At 51.1% G+C, this 16606-nt stretch overlaps 1 protein-coding gene across 1 annotated transcript in view; it reads left to right on the plus strand.

The window, feature by feature from the left end:
- Positions 1-16606, plus strand: part of FKBP1A (FKBP prolyl isomerase 1A) — a 41760-nt gene that overhangs the window by 16485 nt on the left and 8669 nt on the right. The window lies entirely within an intron of this gene.

The following is a 16606-nucleotide window of genomic DNA, read 5'->3' on the forward strand; positions in this document are numbered from 1 at the left end:
TTATATTGCAAAACTTAATATTAGGGATGCACCGATCTGACCTTTTTGGAACCGATACCTGGCGTTGTGAAATCGCAGATACCGATACAGAGCTACACAAAAAGCAAGCGGCTGCAGTACAGAGCAAAGCTGCGGCTTCATGTGTGTGGCTCCTCCATTCACAGGCGGAGTGCATCTGATATCACCTGTATAGGTCCGGCTCTGATATGAGCCGGACCTATACAGGAAGTAGCGGCTCCCATCCCATACTATTACTGCACCTAGTAAGGGATGGCTGAGCCGTTACTCAGCAAAAACCGGATAGGCCCGTGGGACGGCTAAATTGTACCGATCTCCGATCCATCTATTTTGTCCGGATCGGGGCCGCTTGCCGTTCCGAATATCGGATCGGTGCATCCCTATAAAATATTCCGGGAGCACATAGAGAAGCTACAGGCAAAAAAACTGTCGTGTTAGGACCCTGCTTAATACATTCAATTTGTATCCAGTCAGGTGTTGACGGTAGAAGTAAGCCCTCGTTCACACTGAACACAGCTTTGTTGAGAAATTGTGTGAGATAAGGTGAACTCTCATGGTTTCAAACCTGCATTTCAGTCCCATTTCAGGGGCAACATCGGAGACATCTGTGCAGCTTCATGCACAGATATCTATTGAAATCGCCCCAAAAGTAGTGCTGGAACTACTTTTGGAAATCGGTGCGGCGCCACAAAGTCTGCATCGCACTGATTGTGACTTTACCTATTGGCTGCAATTTGACATGCGATTTGACCTGTCAAATCGCGCCTATGTGAATGAGGGCTCTAGGAGATTGTACAATGAGATTTTTATCAGGTGTGATTAATTTTCCGCTTCAGAAAAGGTCGTGCAATTGGCTAATTCATTACAGCTGGCCGTCCACTCACCTGTTGACCATAATGCATTCATGTGATTTACCCAGAAGACCCTTGTCTTTTATGAGAGGCTTTTTCACAATAATAAAAATAAGCATTTACTATCACAACGTATATACAGAGACATTCAGCCATGTCCTGCCTAATGGCTTCTTTTGTTTAGCTGCCTTTGTCTAGGACAGAGTTCAGATTAAACTGACCCTTTTAATTGGATCGTTCACCCCATTGAGGGCCGTTAGAACCCTGCACAAAGGAGAATGCACACAGCGCATGCGTAACCACTTTAAGACCGGAAGGATTTGCCCCCTTAATGACCAGGCCCTATTTTGCGATTCTGCACTGTGTAAATTTAATGGACAATTGCGCGGTTGTGCGACGCTGTACCTAAACAAAATTTACGTCCTTTTTTTCCCCACTATTAGAGCTTTCTTTTGGTGGTATTTGATCACCTGTGTGATTTTTTTTTTTTTTTTTTTTTTTTTTTTTTTTTTTTTTTTTTTTTTTTTTTTTTTTTTCTCCCCTCATTTGTCATTCACCAAAAGGGCACCAAGGGTGTCCTTGCGGTCTTCTTCGTGGGGCAGTGCACCTTGTTCCAGCTCTTCTGCTAAATATTGCTTTTAATTCTCTACTTAATCTTTAGTCTGTGGATTTGTGGATGCTCACAATCCTTGATTTAAATGGGAAGACTAAAAAACACAGCTCTGCCTATATATATATATATATATATATATATATCTGCAGTGGAACACACCCATGGTGGTTCATTGAATTTGTGCACATTTTGTTTTTGTTCCCTTTTCCAGCACAGGAAGTCCAGCTGCCTCGAACCTTCCTGGAGTCTGGCTGATTTCCTGTGACTGTTTTGCTTTCCAAATTCTCACTACTTATCTTTTGCTTGTTGGGTTTATTTTGTACAATGACTGCTTTGCTGAAACCTACATGATATTTTTGTTTTACAAATCTGATCATTTGAAGACACGGCATCATGAAGCAGACTGGTGCTTGGCCAACAGTCTATGGACTTTGATCGTTAAAGCACCCCTTGTGCCTTTAGACCAGGGGGTCTTAAACTGGCGGCCCTCCAGCTGTTGAGGAACTACAAGTCCCATCATGCCTCTGCCTATGTCACTCATACTTGTAATTGTCAGCCTTGCAATGCCTCATGGGAATTGTAGATTTGCATTAGCTGTAGGACCCCCGGTTTGAGACCCCTGCTTTAGACCCTAAGTGGAGCACCACCCAAAAGGGTAGGAGTCCGCTTGTTAGCACCCCCCCCCTTCTACTGCCATATTAGTACTGTTGGGGGGGTACCTGGTTTTGATAGGTACCCCCTCCCACTTGCGGGTAAGATTGCTGATCGGTGATCTAACACATTTACTTGTGTGTATGGGGGAACCTGTAAGTGTTTGTGTTTATCAGCTTTCTGGCTGATCGGAAAAAAGTATTTCTCTTACGTCCTCCGACAGTCGCCGCCTCTTCATATTCGTCACATATGGGGTATTAGACTTTGCTCCGAAGGAGTAGCTAGGCAACAGAATATGTTAACAATAAAGCTTTAACATATCCCACCCTCAAGGGGTGGTCCCCTCAGTCAATACCCTCCTACTTCCTGCAACCATATCTCAGTTTTAATGTCTAGCTTGTCAGGAGTGGCTGGCTCTCTCTGTGCTGGGACTTTTTGTCCCAGACTCTTTCTTCTTTTTAATATTTTGTTTGAGTTTTCTCTCTACCTTTACTTAGCTGTTATTTTTGTCAGCATTAGTTAGTTCTTCGGACGAAGAGGATCATGCGGACTGGGTCTCGGGCTGATCCCCCTGGTCGCAGGTCGTGGGTCAGTGGCTTCCCAGTCTGCCATCGAGCGTTCAGCCAGGTAACGCTCCTGGCATAGTGAACGACCCATCCCTGTTCGGTGCAGGGATGATTGGTGAGGTGGCTACCTCACCGGACGCTGTGCGGTTTCTTAACCGCCATTGTGTGCGTCTTGAATTGCGACTCTCCCTGCCTCATGTGCAGTGGCTTGTTCGCCTGTGCGGGTTCCCCACGCCATGTGAGGTAAGTGTATCTATGTGGGGACCTGTCTGTCTGGGGGGGGTCTCAGTCTGGGACTGTGTAACCTGCCTTTGAATCACGCTGCTTGTCTCCCTATCTCTCGGCTGCATGCTGTGGGCTGCAAGGGGGGGGGGGAGCTGTATGACACTGAGTATGTCAGGCTGGGCTGTGTGAGGAGCTGTGTGCTGTGGGGCATGTTTTTAATGGCATGTTGGGGCATATACAGCGATCGCTGCGGCGATCTAACATGTATCCATATAATGGGATGAAATTGTGTGTGTTTTTATGCACTGTGGAGCGGCGATTTCGGCGCCAAACGACGCCATTTTACCGGCGCCCGCTCCGGCCGCATGGTTTACATGCACGGCGGCCATTTTCTTGTAGCCTCCATAGGCTTACATAGAGCGCCCTGGCAGCATCACTTCCTCTTTCCTGGGAGCACCGATCGAGGCAGCAGCAACAGCGGAGTCTCCTCAGGTTTTATCCTTCTATTCCTGTGTTCCATTGCCTGTATTCAGTCTGTATATTCCCTGTGGGGGTCTCATTGTGCCTGAGTGTGGTGCGGTGGGCTGCGCTTGCTGAAAGGGGGCAGTTAACCCTTGGTTGTCTGGCATACAGGGGCAATGGATTCTCAGGAGGGCAAGTTTCCCACAGTATTGGTGGAAAGCCAGGGGACCGCTGTTTCCCCCCCCAGGGGGGGATTTAGCCACTATTGTGGCTGGCCTTGCTGCCCAGGTGCAAATGCTAGTGGCTGCTCAATCTACTAAACGGCCCAGAGTTGCTCTGTCCTCTGATTCTGAGGGTGAAGGTGATGGGTCTGTTCTGGCAGGGACCCCCCTATCGGGGTCCCGCTCCTCTCTTGATCTGGTGGGGTCTGAGGTAGAGGCTGAAGTTGAGGGGGTTGATAATTCTCCCCCTGGCTCGCCTGAAGAGCTTGCAATCATGGATGAGTTGATTGCTTCCATTAAGCAGACGCTGCGTTTGCAGGACGAGGTGTGTCCCCCAGCTGCCTTGGCGGCTTATGGGACGCAGAGAAAACGCAGGACGCCGCAGGTTTTTCCCTGCAATGCTGATTTTCAGCGCGCTGTTAAGGACCAATGGCGCGATCTGCGCAAGCCTTTTGCGGTTCCAAGTAAATTTAAGCTGCGTTATCCTTTCTCGCCTGCCACTGATGAACGGTGGTGTGTGCCTCCACCAGTGGATCATGCAATTGCGGTTTTGAACAAAGCCACTGCGATCCCTGCAGAGGGATCCCCTGTTTTCCGTGATGCCACGGATAGGAGACTGGAGTCTCTTGCCCGTCATACTTATTCTGTTACGGGTTCTATGCTTAAGGCTCTGTTTGCTTCTCTCATGGCGGCCCAGGCGATCGCAAGTTGGACGCAGATGCTTAGGCGCGTCCTAGTGGCCGATTCGGCCTCGGCGGCGACCCTGGATATGGTGGATCAGATCCACCAGGGTGTCATGTATCTGTGTGATGCGGACCTGGACCTGATTCCGTTGGCTGCACGTGTGCACAGCGTGGCGGTGTTGTCTCGCCCCCTGGTTTGGTTGAAATGTTGGTCGGTGGACCAATCTTCACGTAAAACCTTAGCCAATCTGCCTTATGATGGGTCTCGCCTTTTTGGGGAGTCCCTGGATGTGTTGATTAAGGGGATTACCGGGGGTAAGAGCACTCTCTTGCCCCATTTCCCCAAGGCTAAGGGGGCTTCTGGGAAGAAGCATGCGAGTTTTCGGCCCCCTCAGGGGTCCTTTCGTGCCTTTCGGCCGCACTACAAGGGCAAACCGTTCAAGGGCCAAGGCTCTCAGAAGAAGCCCTGGTCTGGGAAACAGAAGTCCGGTCAATCCGGACCTGCGGCCCATAACAGTTCGGCCTGAAGGGGCGCCCTCACCCAGTTTTGGGGTGGGGGGACGCTTGCTCGGTTTTCTTCAGCCCTGGTTGGCCCGTGTGCGGGACAGATGGGTTCTGGAAATCGTTCGATCTGGTTACAAGATCGAGTTTCTCTCTCGGCCGGAGAGCAGATTTTTTCCCTCAAATCTACAACTGTCTCCAGAGCGCCTGCGGGATCTGCACCTGGCGGTGCGGGACCTGAGGGCTCAGGGAGTGGTGGTTCCGGTGCCTCATCGGGACAGATTTCGGGGGTTTTATTCCAATCTGTTCACCGTGCCCAGGAAGGAGGGCAAGGTTCGTCCGATTCTGGACTTGAAAGCTCTGAACCGCTCTGTGCGGGTTCGCAAGTTCCGCATGGAATCCCTGCGCTCGGTGGTGGCTGCCCTGGTTCCGGGGGAATTCATGGCCTCCATCGATTTGAAGGATGCGTACCTTCACATCCCCATATTCGAGGGTCATCAGAGGTACCTTCGATTTGCCATTGCGGAGGATCACTACCAGTTTGTGGCGTTGCCCTTTGGGCTCGCCTCGGCTCCGCGGGTCTTCACCAAGGTGCTTGCACCGGTTCTGGCATTATTGAGAGCCCAGGGCATTTCTGTCCTGGGGTATCTGGACGACATTCTGGTTCGGTCTGCGACCAGACAGGGTCTGGAGAAGGACCTGTCTGTCACAATGCAAACTCTGCAGGAGTTTGGTTGGACGATAAATGTTCCAAAGTCGACACTGAGTCCGTCGGTTCGTCTCCCCTATCTGGGAATGATACTGGACTCGGTGCAGGCGAAGGTCTTCCTGCCGGAAGACAAACTCAGGACTCTTCAGGAGGAAGTCAGGTCCCTCAGGGACGTTCCACACTCGTCTCTGCGGACGTGTATGAGATGTCTGGGATTGATGGTCTCGGCCTTCGAGGCGATTCCTTTCGCGCAGTTTCACACGCGGGGTCTCCAAGCGGAGATCCTGTCCAGGTGGGACGGGCGGCCTCAATCTCTGGATCTTCAGATCTCGTTGAGTCATCGCACCAGGGAAAACCTTCTGTGGTGGCTCCAGTCCCCGTTGGTGTCCGGGGGCAAGTCGTTTCGTCCGATCTCGTGGACGATAATCACCACGGATGCCAGCCTGTCGGGCTGGGGTGGTGTTCTGGGCGTTCTGTCCGCCCAGGGGACCTGGTCGGAGGGGGAGTCTTCCCTCCCGATCAACATTCTGGAATTGCGTGCGATAAGGCTCTGTCTTCATCGCTGGACGGACCGGCTGCTGGGCTGCCCGGTTCGGGTGCAGACGGACAATGCCACGGCGGTGGCCTACATCAACCACCAAGGGGGCACCAGGAGTGCCCGAGCGGCTCGAGAAGTGGCCGACATTCTGTCTTGGGCCGAGACTCATGTCCCGGCGATAACGGCGGTTCACATTCCGGGAGTGGAGAACTGGCAGGCGGACTATCTGAGTCGCCAGACCCTGGATCAGGGGGAATGGTCTCTCCACCCGGCTGTCTTCCAGATGTTGTGCGCGAAGTGGGGTCTTCCAGATGTGGACCTGTTCGCGTCTCGCCTCAACTACAAGGTGAGGAGGTTCGTGGCAAGGACGCGCGACCCTCGGGCAGACGCGTTCGACGCGTTAGTGGCCCCGTGGCATCAGTACAGGCTGATGTACGCGTTTCCACCGATTCAGTTGCTGTCCAGGTTCCTTCGCAGGTTGCACTCGGAACGCAGCACGGTGATTCTTGTGGCACCGGACTGGCCTCGCCGGTCCTGGTACGCAGACCTCGTGAATCTGGCAGTCGACGCCCCTTGGCGTCTGCCTCTTCGAGACGATCTACTGTCTCAAGGACCGATTTACCATCCTGCTTTACAGTCGCTGGCTTTGACGGCCTGGCTGTTGAGACCGAGGTCCTGAAGGAGAAGGGTCTCTCTCCAGAGGTCGTTCATACTTTGATCAACGCGAGGAAGTCTTCCTCGGGGAAGGTTTATTACCGTACTTGGAAGGCCTATTTTGCCTGGTGTGAGTCCAGGGGGTTTTCACCCCGCACGTACTCGGTTTCCCGTGTGCTGTCTTTCCTTCAGACGGGTGTCGATCAGCGTTTGGCGCTGGCTACGATAAAGGGTCAGGTGTCGGCGCTGGCCGTTCTGTTTCAACGTCCCGTGGCTTCCAACTCCTTGGTTGGCACTTTTATTCAGGGTGTGCGGCATCTGGTTCCTCCTAGGAGGGATCCTTTGCCCCCTTGGGACTTGAATCTCGTTCTATCTGTGTTACAACGTGCTCCTTTTGAACAGATCAGGGAGATCTCGTTGTCTATGTTGTCCAAAAAGGTCGCCTTTTTGGTGGCGATCGCTTCGGCTCGCAGAGTGTCGGAACTGGCGGCTTTGTCCTGCAAGTCTCCGTACCTGGTTGTTCATTTGGATAAGGTGGTCTTGCGACCTAATCCTTCTTTTCTACCGAAACGAGTTTCGGAATTCCATCTTAACGAGGATATTGTTTTGCCTTCGTTGTGCACGAAGCCTAAACATCCGAAGGAGGTGAGATTGCACTCTCTGGATGTTGTTCGGGCGATAAGGGTTTACCTTAAATCGACTGAGTCTTTTCGTAAGACTGACTCCTTGTTTGTTCTTCCAGAGGGTCCTCGGAAGGGCATGGCGGCTTCGGCCTCTACCATCGCCAAATGGATCAGGCAGACCATTGAACAGGCCTATGCCTTGCAGGGGAAGGTTCCCCCTGTGCCTGTGAAGGCGCACTCTACTAGATCACTGAGTACGTCTTGGGCCTGCCGTCATGGGGCTTCTGTAGCCCAGGTGTGTAAGGCGGCGACTTGGTCGACCGTACACACTTTCACAAAATTCTACAGAGTAGATGTTCAGGCATCGGCGGATGCTTCCTTTGGCCGCAAGGTTCTTAGTGCGGCTGTTCCATAGGGTCCCTTGTTGGGGACTCCTGGCTGTTGGGATAGTTTTTTGTATCCCCTGGTTTTTTTGTCTTTTCCTGGGTTGTTGCTCCTGTTGAGCACTTATTTTTGCTGTTGCCCAGCTGGTTTCCTTCCTTTGGTAAGGTTCCTTTCTTTGATGTGGAGACTGCGTTGCCTTTCGGCGCGGATGCGTTTCCCACCCCTCATGTTTGCACTGCTTTGGGACTTCCCCATATGTGACGAATATGAAGAGGCGGCGACTGTCGGAGGACGTAAGAGAAAACGGAATTTTTGTAAAATCTTACCTGTAAAATTCCTTTCTCTGAGTCCTCCGACAGTCGCCGCCCCCGCCCCTCTTTTGGGGTTTGAATGTATACTCTACTGCTATTCCACTAAAACTGAGATATGGTTGCAGGAAGTAGGAGGGTATTGACTGAGGGGACCACCCCTTGAGGGTGGGATATGTTAAAGCTTTATTGTTAACATATTCTGTTGCCTAGCTACTCCTTCGGAGCAAAGTCTAATACCCCATATGTGACGAATATGAAGAGGCGGCGACTGTCGGAGGACTCAGAGAACGGAATTTTACAGGTAAGATTTTACAAAAATTCCGTTTTTATGGTCAGTTGTATGCAATTGCCTTTTAAACAACAAATGGGGTTAAATAACATTTAGATCTTTGCATTGAGCTTGTGTATGTAGGGGAGAAAGAAAACACTGGTTAATGGGTTAGTCCCACTAAAATTGCAGCTTCAATTTGAAATAATACTCCAGGCAGAGGGGTTTTACATTTCCATCTTAAACAAAGGTTACCTCTGATAATATGCATGCCCTGTTAGGATCGGCTCTGCTGTTCAGAATCTATACTTTCAACTCGCTGTAGTTTTGTCCTACTGCTAATCCCACACGAGAGCGCTGGTGTTGTTTACCTGCTTCTTCTCTCCCTTTGGTCATTCACAGAATAAGTTATGTTCTGTGAATGGCACTAGTGTACGAGAGCTCAATGTCTTGTACCTGCAGCAGGCTGCAAATATAGCTAGAGCTGTACTGTCTGGCATGAAGGAGTATAGATTTTAAAGGACAGAGATGAGATCATGATTTGGCATACACCTCATCAGTGTTCCACTTCATACATATATGATATAGATTATTAGAAGGACAGATAGTGTAATCTGTGACAAAGACCGTGTGCGCCGAACAGTCTGTTGTTTGCCGGGCGCTCGGGTTCGGCACATCGCGGATCGGGTGAACAGATTATTGGGTGGGGCTGGGGAAGACCCAGCTGTCATGGTACACGTGGGTACCAATGACATAGGCAGAGGAAGACGGAGAGTCCTAAACGATTTCAGGGACTTAGGCGCTAAGTTGAGGACTAGGACCTCCAAGGTAGTATTTTCCGAAATACTACCGGTACCTCGAGCCACACCAGAGAGGCAGCGGGAGATTAGGGAAGTTAACGAGTGGCTGAGGAGCTGGTGTAGTAAGGAGGGTTTCGGGTTCCTGGAGAACTGGGCCGACTTCTCAGTCGGTCACCGGCTCTTTGGTAGGGACGGATTGCACCTAAATGGGGTGGGTGCAGCCGTACTGGGTGAGAGGATGGCCAAAAAGTTAGAGGGGCTTTTAAACTAGGGAATGGGGGGGAGGGTACAGATGTAGAATTAGCCAGTGGAAAGCAAGTTTCAGAGGGCAGAAATGGGGGCATTAGCGGTAGGGTGTTCGGAGCCCCTATACCCAGGGTGGGTACGGGGAAAAAATCAAGAGAGCAGCCTAAAAACATCAAAATTACGAGGCTTATATACCAATGCCAGAAGCCTGGCCAACGAGATGGGAGAGCTGGAGCTGCTGATGTTTGAGGAGGACTTAGATTTTGTGGGGATAACTGAGACTTGGTTTGACAGCTCTCATGACTGGATGGCGACCATTCAGGGGTATTCCTTTTATCGCAGAGATAGAGAGGGTAAAAAAGGGGGAGGGGTATGTTTGTATATTAAGAACAGTATACAGGTAAATATGAGGGATGATATTAATAATGGAGCTATGGACGAGGCAGAATCCCTATGGGTAGAGCTTCAAAGGAAAGGCACGGTGGGGAAGGTAATATTGGGCGTATGCTATAGGCCCCCAAACCAGAGGGAGGAGGGTGAGGTGGACCTCATGTTACAGATAGGATTGGCAGCAAGGATGGGAAATGTCATTATAATGGGGGACTTTAATTATCCTGATATAGACTGGGCAGAAGGAACCGCGCATTCAGCCAAGGCTCGGCAGTTCCTAAATGTTTTGCAGGACAATTTCATGGGTCAGATGGTGAATGCACCGACAAGAAACAATGCGGTACTTGACCTACTGATTACCAACAATACAGACCTGCTCACGGATATAGAAATACGGGACAACTTAGGGAACAGTGACCATAGGTCAATTGGTTTCAGTATTAATTACAGTAATAGGAAACACAAGGGTAATATAAGGACACTGAATTTCAAAAGAGCCAATTTCCCTAAACTGCGCTCGCTGCTAGAAAATATAAAATGGGATAGAACCCTGGGAACAAAGAACACGGAGGAAAAATGAGAGTGCTTCAAGAGCATACTTAACAAGGGGGTGGGCCAGTGCATTCCACAGGGAAATAAATTTAAAAGAGCAAAACTAAACCCTGGGTGGCTAAACTCCAACATAAAAATGTATATTAGAGCTAAAGAAAAGGCCTTCAAAAAATACAAGACTGAGGGGTCATTGGCAGCATTTAAGCATTACAAAGAGTGTAATAAGAAATGTAAAGATGAAATCAGGGCGGCTAAAATGGAACACGAGAGACATATAGCGGAGGAGAGTAAAAAGAACCCCAAGAAATTCTTTAAGTATATAACCAGTAAGAAAGCGAGGCCAGAACACATTGGCCCCATAAAAGATGATAAAGGAAAAATGGCCACTGAGGACAGAGAAAAGGCGGAAGTGTTAAATAATTTCTTCTCTTCAGTCTTCACAAAGGAATCGGGGGGCTACACGAACCCCGCTTGTAAGGCCGAACTAAATAATACACCTCAGGAAGTGCCGCCATGGCTAACAGAGGATAGACTTAGAGCTAAATTAGAGAAACTTAACATAAATAAATCCCCGGGACCGGATGGCTTGCACCCAAGGGTTCTAAATGAGCTCAGTCAGGTGATTGCCAGACCATTATTCTTGATCTTTAAGGATAGTTTACAGACAGGTATGGTGCCAGCTGATTGGAAAAAAGCCAACGTGGTACCAATATTTAAAAAGGGGCCGAGATGTATCCCGGGTAACTATAGGCCGGTCAGCCTAACATCAGTAGTCTGCAAAATTTTGGAGGGGATGATAAGGGACCACATACAAGACTTTAGTAATGAAAACGGTATTATAAGTAGTAATCAGCATGGATTCATGAAAAATCGTTCATGCCAAACCAATCTATTAACCTTCTACGATGAAGTGAGCTGCCACTTAGATAAAGGTAAGCCTGTGGATGTGGTGTATCTGGACTTTGCAAAGGCCTTTGACACCGTTCCCCACAAACGCTTACTGTACAAACTAAGGAAGGTAGGTATGGACCATAAGGTGAGTACCTGGATAGAGAACTGGCTCCAGGGGAGAGTACAGAGGGTGGTGATTAATGGGGAGTACTCGGATTGGGCGGGTGTGGAAAGTGGGGTCCCCCAGGGTTCTGTCCTGGGACCAATCCTGTTTAATTTATTCATAAATGATCTAGAGGAGGGGATATCTAGTACAATCTCAGTATTTGCAGATGATACTAAACTAGGCATGCCAATATCTTCTATGCAGGATGTGGAAATCTTGCAAGCAGACCTGAACAAAATAACGGGGTGGGCAACTACATGGCAGATGAGATTTAATGTAGAAAAATGTAAAGTAATGCACTTGGGGGCCAGAAACCAGAAAGCAAGCTACTCACTAGGGGGGGAACCTCTGGGTGAGTCTAGGATGGAAAGGGACCTGGGGGTACTGGTAGACAACAGGCTTGGAAGTGGCATGCAATGCCAAGCCGCTGCAAGCAAAGCCAACAGAATACTGGCATGTATAAAAAAGGGGATTCACTCCAGAAATAAAGAGATTATTCTTCCACTCTACAAGACTCTGGTCCGGCCACATCTGGAGTATGCTGTCCAGTTCTGGGCACCGGTCCTCAGGAAGGATGTGCTGGAACTGGAGAAAGTCCAGAGAAGGGCAACAAAAATAATTAGGGGAATGGAGGACATCAGCTATGAGGAAAGACTACAAGCACTGAACCTATTCTCTCTGGAGAAGAGACGCTTGAGGGGGGATATGATATCAATGTACAAATACTGTACTGGCGACCCTAGCATAAGGAACAAACTATTTAGAGTAAGGGAATACAATAAGACACGTGGCCACTCACTAAAACTAGAGGAAAGGCGGTTTAACCTTAAAGTGCGTAAGGGGTTCTTCACTGTAAGAGCGGTAAGGATGTGGAATTCTCTTCCGCAAGCAGTCGTATCAGCGGGGAGCATTGATAGTTTCAAAAAACTATTGGATGGACACCTTAAAGACCACAACATACAGGGGTATACAATGTACGGTTAAAAGCAAACACACACACATAGGTTGAACTGGATGGACTTGTGTCTTTTTTCAGCCTCACTAACTATGTAACTATGTAGATATATATATTTATAATCTCGATCTCTATCAGGGGGGTAAGTCACTCAGCACTTCACTCCCAGCAGCATGGTCCCCAAAACCAGGTACTCGCTCCCCTAAAAAAATAAAAAAAAGTTTCTCTTACGTCCTCCGACAGTCGCCGCCTCTTCATATTCGTCACATATGGGGGTATTAGACTTTGCTCCGAAGGAGTAGCTAGGCAACAGAATATGTTAACAATAAAGCTTTAACATATCCCACCCTCAAGGGGTGGTCCCCTCAGTCAATACCCTCCTACTTCCTGCAACCATATCTCAGTTTTAATGTCTAGCTTGTCAGGAGTGGCTGGCTCTCTCTGTGCTGGGACTTTTTGTCCCAGACTCTTTCTTCTTTTTAATATTTTGTTTGAGTTTTCTCTCTACCTTTACTTAGCTGTTATTTTTGTCAGCATTAGTTAGTTCTTCGGACGAAGAGGATCATGCGGACTGGGTCTCGGGCTGATCCCCCTGATCGCAGGTCGTGGGTCAGTGGCTTCCCAGTCTGCCATCGAGCGTTCAGCCAGGTAACGCTCCTGGCACAGTGAACGACCCATCCCTGTTCGGTGCAGGGATGATTGGTGAGGTGGCTACCTCACCGGACGCTGTGCGGTTTCTGAACCGCCATTGTGTGCGTCTTGAATTGCGACTCTCCCTGCCTCATGTGCAGCGGCTTGTTCGCCTGTGCGGGTTCCCCACGCCATGTGAGGTAAGTGTATCTATGTGGGGACCTGTCTGTCTGGGGGGGGGTCTCAGTCTGGGACTGTGTAACCTGCCTTTAATCACACTGCTTGTCTCCCTATCTCTCGGCTGCATGCTGTGGGCTGCAAGGGGGGGGGGGGGAGCTGTATGACACTGAGTATGTCAGGCTGGGCAGTGTGAGGAGCTGTGTGCTGTGGGGCATGTTTTTAATGGCATGTTGGGGCATATACAGCGATCGCTGCGGCGATCTAACATGTATCCATATAATGGGATAATATTGTGTGTGATTTTATGCACTGTGGAGCGGCGATTTCGGCGCCAAACGACGCCATTTTACCGGCGCCCGCTCCGGCCGCATGGTTTACATGCACGGCGGCCATTTTCTTGTAGCCTCCATAGGCTTACATAGAGCGCCCTGGCAGCATCACTTCCTCTCTCCTGGAAGCACCGATCGAGGCAGCAGCGGAGTCTCCTCAGGTTTTATCCTTCTATTCCTGTGTTCCATTGCCTGTATTCAGTCTGTGTATTCCCTGTGGGGGTCTCATTGTGCCTGAGTGTGGTGCGGTGGGCTGCGCTTGCCGCGCTTGCTGTAAGGGGGCAGTTAACCCTTGGTTGTCTGGCATACAGGGGCAATGGATTCTCAGGAGGGCAAGTTTCCCACAGTATTGGTGGAAAGCCAGGGGACCGCTGTTTCCCCCCCAGGGGGGGTTTTAGCCACTATTGTGGCTGGCCTTGCTGCACAGGTGCAAATGCTGGTGGCTGCTCAATCTACTAAACGGCCCAGAGTTGCTCTGTCCTCTGATTCTGAGGGTGAAGGTGATGGGGCTGTTCTGGCGGGGACCCCCTATCGGGGTCCCGCTCCTCTCTTGATCTAGTGGGGTCTGAGGTAGAGGCTGAAGTTGAGGGGGTTGATAATTCTCCCCCTGGCTCGCCTGAAGAGCTTGCAATCATGGATGAGTTGATTGCTTCCATTAAGCAGACGCTACGTTTGCAGGACGAGGTGTGTCCCCCAGCTGCCTTGGCGGCTTATGGGACGCAGAGAAAACGCAGGACGCCGCAGGTTTTTCCCTGCAATGCTGATTTTCAGCGCGCTGTTAAGGACCAATGGCGCGATTTGCGCAAGCCTTTTGCGGTACCAAGTAAATTTAAGCTGCGTTATCCTTTCTCGCCTGCCACTGATGAACGGTGGTGTGTGCCTCCGCCAGTGGATCATGCTATTGCGGTTTTGAACAAAGCCACTGCGATCCCTGCAGAGGGATCCCCTGTTTTCCGTGATGCCACGGATAGGAGACTGGAGTCTCTTGCCCGTCATACTTATTCTGTTACGGGTTCTATGCTTAAGGCTCTGTTTGCTTCTCTCATGGCGGCCCAGGCGATCGCAAGTTGGACGCAGATGCTTAGGCGCGTCCTAGTGGCCGATTCGGCCTCGGCGGCGACCCTGGATATGGTGGATCAGATCCACCAGGGTGTCATGTATCTGTGTGATGCGGACCTGGACCTGATTCCGTTGGCTGCGCGTGTGCACAGCGTGGCGGTGTTGTCTCGCCGCCTGGTTTGGTTGAAATGTTGGTCGGTGGACCAATCTTCACGTAAAACCTTAGCCAATCTGCCTTATGATGGGTCTCGCCTTTTTGGGGAGTCCCTGGATGTGTTGATTAAGGGGATTACCGGGGGTAAGAGCACTCTCTTGCCCCATTTCCCCAAGGCTAAGGGGGCTTCTGGGAAGAAGCATGCTCATTTTCGGCCCCCTCAGGGGTCCTTTCGTGCCTTTCGGCCGCACTACAAGGGCAAACCCTTCAAGGGCCAAGGCTCTCAGAAGAAGCCCTGGTCTGGGAAACAGAAGTCCGGTCAATCCGGACCTGCGGCCCATAACAGTTCGGCCTGAAGGGGCGCCCTCACCCAGTTTTGGGGTGGGGGGACGCTTGCTCGGTTTTCTTCACGGCCGGAGAGCAGATTTTTTCCCTCAAATCTTCAACTGTCTCCAGAGCGCCTGCGGGATCTGCGCCTGGCGGTGCGGGACCTGAGGGCTCAGGGAGTGGTGGTTCCGGTGCCTCATCGGGACAGATTTCGGGGGTTTTATTCCAATCTGTTCACCGTGCCCAGGAAGGAGGGCAAGGTTCGTCCGATTCTGGACTTGAAAGCTCTGAACCGCTCTGTGCGGGTTCGCAAGTTCCGCATGGAATCCCTGCGCTCGGTGGTGGCTGCCCTGGTTCCGGGGGAATTCATGGCCTCCATCGATTTGAAGGATGCGTACCTTCACATCCCCATATTCGAGGGTCATCAGAGGTACCTTCGATTTGCCATTGCGGAGGATCACTACCAGTTTGTGGCGTTGCCCTTTGGGCTCGCCTCGGCTCCGCGGGTCTTCACCAAGGTGCTTGCACCGGTTCTGGCATTATTGAGAGCCCAGGGCATCTCTGTCCTGGGGTATCTGGACGACATTCTGGTTCGGTCTGCGACCAGACAGGGTCTGGAGAAGGACCTGTCTGTCACGATGCAAACTCTGCAGGAGTTCGGTTGGACGATAAATGTTCCAAAGTCGACACTGAGTCCGTCGGTTCGTCTCCCCTATCTGGGAATGATACTGGACTCGGTGCAGGCGAAGGTCTTCCTGCCGGAAGACAAACTCAGGACTCTTCAGGAGGAAGTCAGGTCCCTCAGGGACGTTCCACACTCGTCTCTGCGGACGGGTATGAGATGTCTGGGATTGATGGTCTCGGCCTTCGAGTCGATTCCTTTCGCGCAGTTTCACACGCGGGGTCTCCAAGCGGAGATCCTGTCCAGGTGGGACGGGCGACCTCAATCTCTGGATCTTCAGATCTCGTTGAGTCATCGCACCAGGGAAAACCTTCTGTGGTGGCTCCAGTCCCCGTTGGTGTCCGGGGGCAAGTCGTTTCGTCCGATCTCGTGGACGATAATCACCACGGATGCCAGCCTGTCGGGCTGGGGTGGTGTTCTGGGCGTTCTGTCCGCCCAGGGGACCTGGTCGGAGGGGGAGTCTTCCCTCCCGATCAACATTCTGGAATTGCGTGCGATAAGGCTCTGTCTTCATCGCTGGACGGACCGGCTGCAGGGCTGCCCGGTTCGGGTACAGACGGACAATGCCACGGCGGTGGCCTACATCAACCACCAAGGGGGCACCAGGAGTGTCCGAGCGGCTCGAGAAGTGGCCGACATTCTGTCTTGGGCCGAGACTCATGTCCCGGCGATAACGGCGGTTCACATTCCGGGAGTGGAGAACTGGCAGGCGGACTATCTGAGTCGCCAGACCCTGGATCAGGGGGAATGGTCTCTCCACCCGGCTGTCTTCCAGATGTTGTGCGCGAAGTGGGGTCTTCCAGATGTGGACCTGTTCGCGTCTCGCCTCAACTACAAGGTGAGGAGGTTCGTGGCAAGGACGCGCGACCCTCGGGCAGACGCGTCGGACGCGTTAGTGGCCCCGTGGCATCAGTACAGGCTGATGTACGCGTTTCCACCGATTCAGTTGCTGTCCAGGTTCCTTCGC

Source organism: Pelophylax lessonae (assembly GCF_965119305.1).
Source record: "Pelophylax lessonae genome assembly, chromosome: 11".
NCBI classification, from domain to species: Eukaryota; Metazoa; Chordata; class Amphibia; order Anura; family Ranidae; genus Pelophylax; species Pelophylax lessonae.